We start from the raw sequence: 7,178 nt of genomic DNA on the forward strand, positions 1-7,178 counted from the left end.
TTCTGGAGTGCTCTCCATTGCTGCCCCTCACCTTTGGTAAATTTGGGAAAGGAATGTGTATGCGGAGGCATCCGAGTCAACGGGGCGGTGGCCATTTGATTGGATATTTTATGGTATATAGAAGCAAGTGATTGATAAGTACCGACTGTGAGATGATTGAGGGGCCTGGCAGTGCTCTCCATCTTACCTGCACAGCTGTTTTTCAGTCACAGTCATCCACAGGCTACGTAACGGAGCTGTAAATGGGCTCCATATTTGGAGCGCTGAACATTATTTGTAACATACACAAACATAGCCAAGCCCTCGGGATTACATTTCCATTTGATTTGGAATTGCTTGTAAAATGACATCAGTTTATAGCTCACTACAGTGCGGCTCTTTGCGGTGATGGATGAGGGAGTGGAATGGGGGCTTGTGTATAAGATTACACTGAAAGATCAATTTTACTCCAGTTGTACTAGGGAATATACACAGAAGACTTCTCCCATGATTAAATACTGAACCGAATCCAATTGAAGATGAAAGAAAATGATGGAAGTATTTTGCTACAGGTTCTCAATGTCATCCTCATATTGCACATAGTGTCCACAGTGTCCAGAAGGTTTTGGCAACATGCAACAGTGGCATCCTATATGGTGTGGAAGGGGAGGAAATCACTGCTGATCAGTTGCAATTAATTGTAAGCACTTACTGGGATGCGACAAAGCTCAGTTTAAAGCACATACTTTCCATGCAGAAGGCCCCAGGTTCAGTCCCCAGAATCTCCAATATCAGGATTGGGAAAAACCTCTGTCCAATACATTGGAAAGGAGACAATACAACATGGGCCACTGATACAGTTCATAGGCAAGGTTGTCCTACCATTAAGGCCAACTAGGCGACTGCCTAGGGCGCAAACATCAGCGGAAGCAGAGGCCAGCGAGGGGGCAAGGATGACAGCAAGAGCGGCACTGACAACAAGCAGGAATCCTCGTCTCCGGCCGCCTCGGGGCTCACCTGACGGGGAGAAAGAGAAGCAAGCAGCCCTGTGCCCCTGGTCAGTTCCACGCTGACTGCGGGCATCCCTCCCCAGTCACCCACCCTCACTGCCCCTCCAGGCACCCCCGGGCCTGGCATGCAAATCCTCCAGGGAAACCCAGAGCCCTCGCCTCCAGGCCTGGCACCCCTGCGGCGGGAGACACCATCAACCCTGCACACAGCCAATGTCTCCAAGCAGTGCCCAGACCCCTCCCCACTGCAGGGTAAGAGCCTGACTCCTTGGCTGGCTGCTGCGCCCAGGTGCTTATCTCATCTGCCTGCCTTCGGCCCCGATTCCCCCGCAGATGTGCCTTTCTGTGCTGCCGGGGGGTGGGTTGGATCTGGGCACCTTGCTTAGCTTGCCCCGCTACTCCTGCCTTGCTCGCCACTCTTCCCCCACCCTTTCCTCTTCCTGTCTCTGCACTCGCCCGGATGGGCACCTTCCCCCTTTCCTCTTCACAAGCCCATCTCTCTTTCATCTTTATAGTTCAATCAGAGTGGGGACTTGAACTTGGATTTCCCAGACCCTAGTCCATGACATTAACCACTACACCACGCTGGCTCTTGGCAAGGGTGTGGAGCACAGTCCAGGTATGGGACAGTGCTGTTGGAGTGTGTGCTGCAGCAGCTGCAGGCTGCCACATGCCTTTTGGGTGCTTCTGATCCCAGACCCTGGAATAATAATAATTATTAGTAATATCGTATGGCAGTGTGTTTAGAATAGCCTGGAGATCCTAAGATTGCCTGGCAGCCAGAAGTTCTAGCTTTTTTAGCCTTATGTACCACAAGGTAGCGAACTAGACTTATTTGTAAGGCAAGAGACGGTTCAGAACTGGTTTGCCATTGCCTGCCTCTGCATCATCACCTTGGTATTCCTTGGAGGTTGCCCTTCCAAATAGTAGCCAAGGCCGACCCTGCTTAGCTTCTGAGAGCTGATGGGATTGGGCTATCCTGGGCTATCCAGGTCAGACCAGTTCTGGAGGACAAGCCTGACTCTGTGCCATAGCTAAGTCTGGAGGTTGGGTGATGTGCTGTAGTGGCTAGAGTGCTGGAAGACCCAGATTTTGGGCTATCCTGGGCTATCCAGGTCAGCCAGGGAATACCCCATGGTCTATCTAACCTAGAATCACAGAATCATAAAGTTGGAAGGGACCTCCAAGGTCATCTAGTCCAGCCCCTGGCACAGTGCAGGAAATTCACAAATACCTCCCCCCACACCCCCAGTGACACCTGCTCCATGCCCAGAAGATGGCAGCAACAACAATTAGCAATTTCAAATTTTGTATTTTTCATTCTTCCTAAAATGCATTTATGTTTGAAAACTGGTGGGCACATTGGGGGGGGGGGGCAGAAGGTAGCCTCGCCTAGTGTGCAAAAAAACCTAGCATCTTCCCTGTTCATAGGTTCATACATTTCAACAACATTAACAATTTTTGCAAGGCACAACACTGTCCCCTTCATAAAAGGCTCTGGGTTGGGGGCAAGTTGTAAATCTTTAAAGGTGATTTAGTAATGGATGAAATGGCTGTCCTATAGAGCATATATGCATTGTCCCTACGTGATATTAGCTCAAAAAATGCCATCACACATATGAGACCACATGGGACACAAAGCCATGTGAAGCACACACATGTCCAAATGAGGAAAACATCCCCTTTTGTAAAAAGGAAGAGAGGGTATATGGTTTACATAAACTTCAAATCACCTGTACCGATAAAGCCTTTAATGTATCCAGACTTCTGTCTCAGAGTTACACTCTGCATTCCAACTAAAATTTCATCTAATGAAGAAAAGTTTAAACACAGGCTTCAAATCCCTCCTTTTCTTGTATATGTGTTATAATTATGTGTGCATTTTAACTGTGCTATGTTTTGATTTATTGTTGTTTTGAATTATTTTTATATTATATATTTGAAAAGCTTGCTTTAATGCTTTTGATTGTTTACCACCTAGGGGTCCCTAGGCAGCATAAAAATATTTAAAATAAATAAATACATCCTGAGGAGGCCTAGTTGAGCCCAGAGGAATTAAAGAGTAAAGACCATCAGTGTGACTGGGGAATAAAAGTCTACCAGGATTCTAAAATGTGGGTCTATATTAAGGCAGGCGATCTACACTGCAATACTCAAGAGAGTTACAGCCTTCTAAGTCCATTGAAGCCTTTAAGTGGAAAGAGGCTTGTTTTTGTGAACAAAAAATTGTTTTTGTTAGAGGGGAACTGATCATTTAGCAGAAAAGAGCCAAAGGATCCAACCCAATGGATTTAGATTGTCCATTATAAAAATGAATTTCAATTATGCCCATTCAAAAAAATCTCTATTTTACATGGCTATTCTACAAAGTAATAACTTTGTGTCCAACGTACGTAGATGGCTATCGACATTTAAAGTGCAGTCCTAAACACAGGTACATCTTTCTAAACCTGGCCTTATGGGGGTATCTGTTACATATTATCAAGAAAGCGCCTTTAGGCATGTCCAGTGGGCAAGTGTGACCTTTTCTTCCTTTTAGCACCAACTTTCTTCACCAAGAAACCTTGCAAATTGCTTTTGAAACTCCCACCGTTTCAAAGGCATTTACTGTCTAGTAGGGGGGAGCACAGCATGGTTATTCCCTGCTAAGAGATGGCTGGCTCTCTGAACCATGGCCAAGGTCTCCAATTGCAAAATGGCTGATGCAGTAAAAATGTATCCTTAGAATGTTCCGTCTTGCAATTTACCACCGCAGATGTAATAATGTGGCTTCCTCAGTGACTGGTCTGTGATCAAATATACTTTCAACTTTTATCCCATAAATCCTTCTTAGAGCAAGGACAGTGATTAAGCTGAATATGGAGGAGAACACTCTACTTCTGTGAAGTATGGATTAGTGTCCTGGATGATTGGTAGGTTGGGTGATGCCTCTGTAAATGAGAGACAATTGCACTGGATTAGATACTAATATCTTTCCATTGGCTGCATACTATTTTTCCATGGCTCAGTCAATACTATTGAATGAAATAAAGAACATCCTCATATTAGTAGTTACTGTAAGCAGTATGACAGTAATGCTACCATAAGAAAGAAAGAAAGATCGCCCATTCCAAAAGAACACTCAAAATAAAAACAGACCAACAGTGTATTGATTAGCATGCCATTAGTCTGGTGAAGAAGGCCAAGAGAGGAAAAGGAAAAGAATACCCCTGGCCTACTTTAAAAGAATCAGTGACTATAAATTGCAGAAAATTGAGTATTAGACTTTTTAAAAAGGCATTCATGTAAACTAACTTTTTCTCAGGAGACAAGTTAATGTTAGGAACTTCTTCCCGAAAATAAATGGCATAATAATGCACTTCTGGGTTTGTTTGTTTTTACAATTTTCTTAGCTCTCCTATGATTTGCATCTCTTTATTCAACTTTTTGTTGTTCAGTCGCACAGTCGAGTCCGACTCTTCGTGACCCCATGGACCCCATCATGCCAGGCCCTCCTGTCTTCTGTCATGCTCCGGAGTTCGCTTAATTTCATGTTCGTTATTAAACTTTGCGGTACAGCTGATGGCTGATTCCATATATTTCCAGGACATACAGTTTTTTCCTTACCTGTAATGCTCAATTTAAGAACTGGGCACACAGTTCCTTGGGCTTGATTACCCTATCCAGCCCTTTGTTTCCAGGCTTGGTTTTCATCTATAGGTCTGCAGCCACTCACATAGTCCCGATCAGGGGTGTGCATTCGGTATAAACCGAACCAAATAAATACTCGAAAAATACTGTATTGGTATTTTTTTAGTATTTGGCTAGTGATACCGCTGAGCCCCCCCCAAAAAAAGCCAATTTTTGAGCTTTTATTTGGATCAGCTATACCACGAGCCAGCCCCAGCCGAGATGGCACAGAGCTCTCAGCTGATCCTCTCTTGCATCTCAGTTTAAACTGAGCTGCAAGACAGGATCAGCTGGGGCGATGTGGAGCTGACAGCTCTGCACTGCCTCAGCTGGGGCCGGTTCCTCTTTGCAGCTTGGTTTCAACTGAGCTGCAAAAAGGAGCCAGCCCACGACTGGACTTTTGCAAGGCATGGAGAGAAAAAAGGTTCCCTTTAAATGCCTTTCCCCCCCTCCATGCCTTTTGCAAGCCACGCCACAAGTGAACTCCAAAGAAGAGTGAACTCCAATGAAAGCTTCCAGGTGAACTCACTGCTTTAGAATTAACTCATGGTGGGGCTTGCAAAAGGCATTTAAAGGGACTGCATCCCTTTAACTGACTTTTTTCTTCATTGGAAACAATGGAGGATGGGGGCAATTTCTTCTTGGGCCCACAGAATTGGGTCCCCTGGTCCAATCTTTTTAAAACTGGGGGGGGGGGGTTGAAAAGAAGCACCAGCAGGTATGCTGCAAATTTGGTGCCACTACCTCAAAAAACAGCCCCCCCCTAGAGCCCCAGATACCCCCAGCTCGATTCTCCATTATAGCCTATTTTTATTTTATTTATGATTAAATTGGATTTTTGAACTGCCCTCCTCTGTAAAGACAGGGCTCAGGATGGTATAACAGTGGAATACATTCATATAATAAATACATAGTTAAAAGAGTTAAAATACAGTAAAAACCATAACAATCAACCTAATAGATGCCGCTAAAAGCTTCCAGTTGTGCCATTGCCTCAAGGGGGAAGGCTGGGAGTAGGAGTGCCAGACAGAAGGACCCATGCTGCCACATCCTAGACCAGCTGGAGTTTCTGCGTCAGTCTCCAGGGTAACCCTACATAGAGCGAGTTACAGTAGTCTAGTCTGGAGGTGACTGTTGCATGGATTAGTGTGGCTAGCTCAGGACAAGACAGGTAGAGAGCCAGTTGCCTGACCTGGCGTAGCTGGAAGTATACCAGTCTGGCAGCATTTGTGACTTGGGCCTCCAATGATAAGGAGGCATCCAGAAACACACCCAAATTCTTGACAGTTGGTGAGGTACTTAAGGGAACACTGTTAAGGGCTGGGAGTTGGCACCCCAAGCCTGAAACCCCCTTCCCAGCCACAGAACCTCTGTCTTAGCAGGATTCAGTCTCAGCCAGCTCTGTTTCAAGCCTCCCACCACAGCCTCCACCCCCTCAGCCAAATTTTCTGGGGCGGTGTTTGGCTGGCTGTCCATCAACAGGTAACGCTGGGTGTCATCAGCATACTGGTGACACCCCAGCCCAAAACTGCACCAGTTGGGTGAGGGGGCACATATAGATGTTAAACAACATTGGAGAGAGGATTGCCCCCAAGGAATCCCACATACCAGGGGATACCTAGTTGATATTCTCTCTCCCAGTGCCACCCTCTTTCTTTAACCTTGGAGAAATGAGGTAAGCCACTTCAAGACTACCCTCCAAACTCCTACGTCGGTGAGGCAGTCGGTCAAAAGACTGTGACTGACTGTATCAAATGCTGCTGTAAGATCAAGCAGTAACAGCAGCACCAACCTGCCGTCTAAGTTCCCATTTCACCCCCCTGAGTTCTGAAGTATATCTGGGGGATAATTTGGATCGGGAGTAAAGAGGACTGATTTTATTGATGGCTTCAGAGAGATGGGAATTCCAGTCCTCTATCAGCACATCTAATGAATCACTGGATGGCATTGGATCCACAGAGCATTCTGGAACCCAGTTGAGTCCTTTAATCTTCACAGGCAAGCATAAATCTGCTCGCCACCCACACAGGGGGGCTGGGACACCCAACTGGACTTTCAGGGCAAAGTGATCTGACCATGACACTTTCTTTTTAACCATTAGGTCCCTATTCATCCCCATGCCAAAGATGAAGTCCAGTGTGTGGCCTGCATGATATGTGGGAACTGATACAATCTGAGAGAGTTCTAATGCTACCATAGAGGACACCAGGTCCAACACCTGCAGAGAGGCAGCAGTTTCAGCATGGACGTTGAAGTCCCCCAGTACTGTTAGTTTCAGGAACTCCAAGGCCCAGCCTGCAAGTAGGCTTGGTAGGCTTTCCACTGGGGTACTAGGCGGTTAGTACACCAGACAGACAGCCAAACTCTCCTCAGTATCCCACACTAGGCGTACACAATCAATACTGGAGATCTTTGGAGTGGAGAGTGCCCTGAAGGAAAAATCCTCTCAGATGAGTATCGCCACCCACCCACCTGTCTCTCAGTTTTGGACTGATGGAGGACTGAGAAACCTGGTGGGGT

The sequence above is a fragment of the Gekko japonicus genome, unplaced genomic scaffold (assembly GCF_001447785.1).
Source record: "Gekko japonicus isolate JY-2015 unplaced genomic scaffold, Gekko_japonicus_V1.1 scaffold465, whole genome shotgun sequence".
NCBI lineage: Eukaryota > Metazoa > Chordata > Lepidosauria > Squamata > Gekkonidae > Gekko > Gekko japonicus.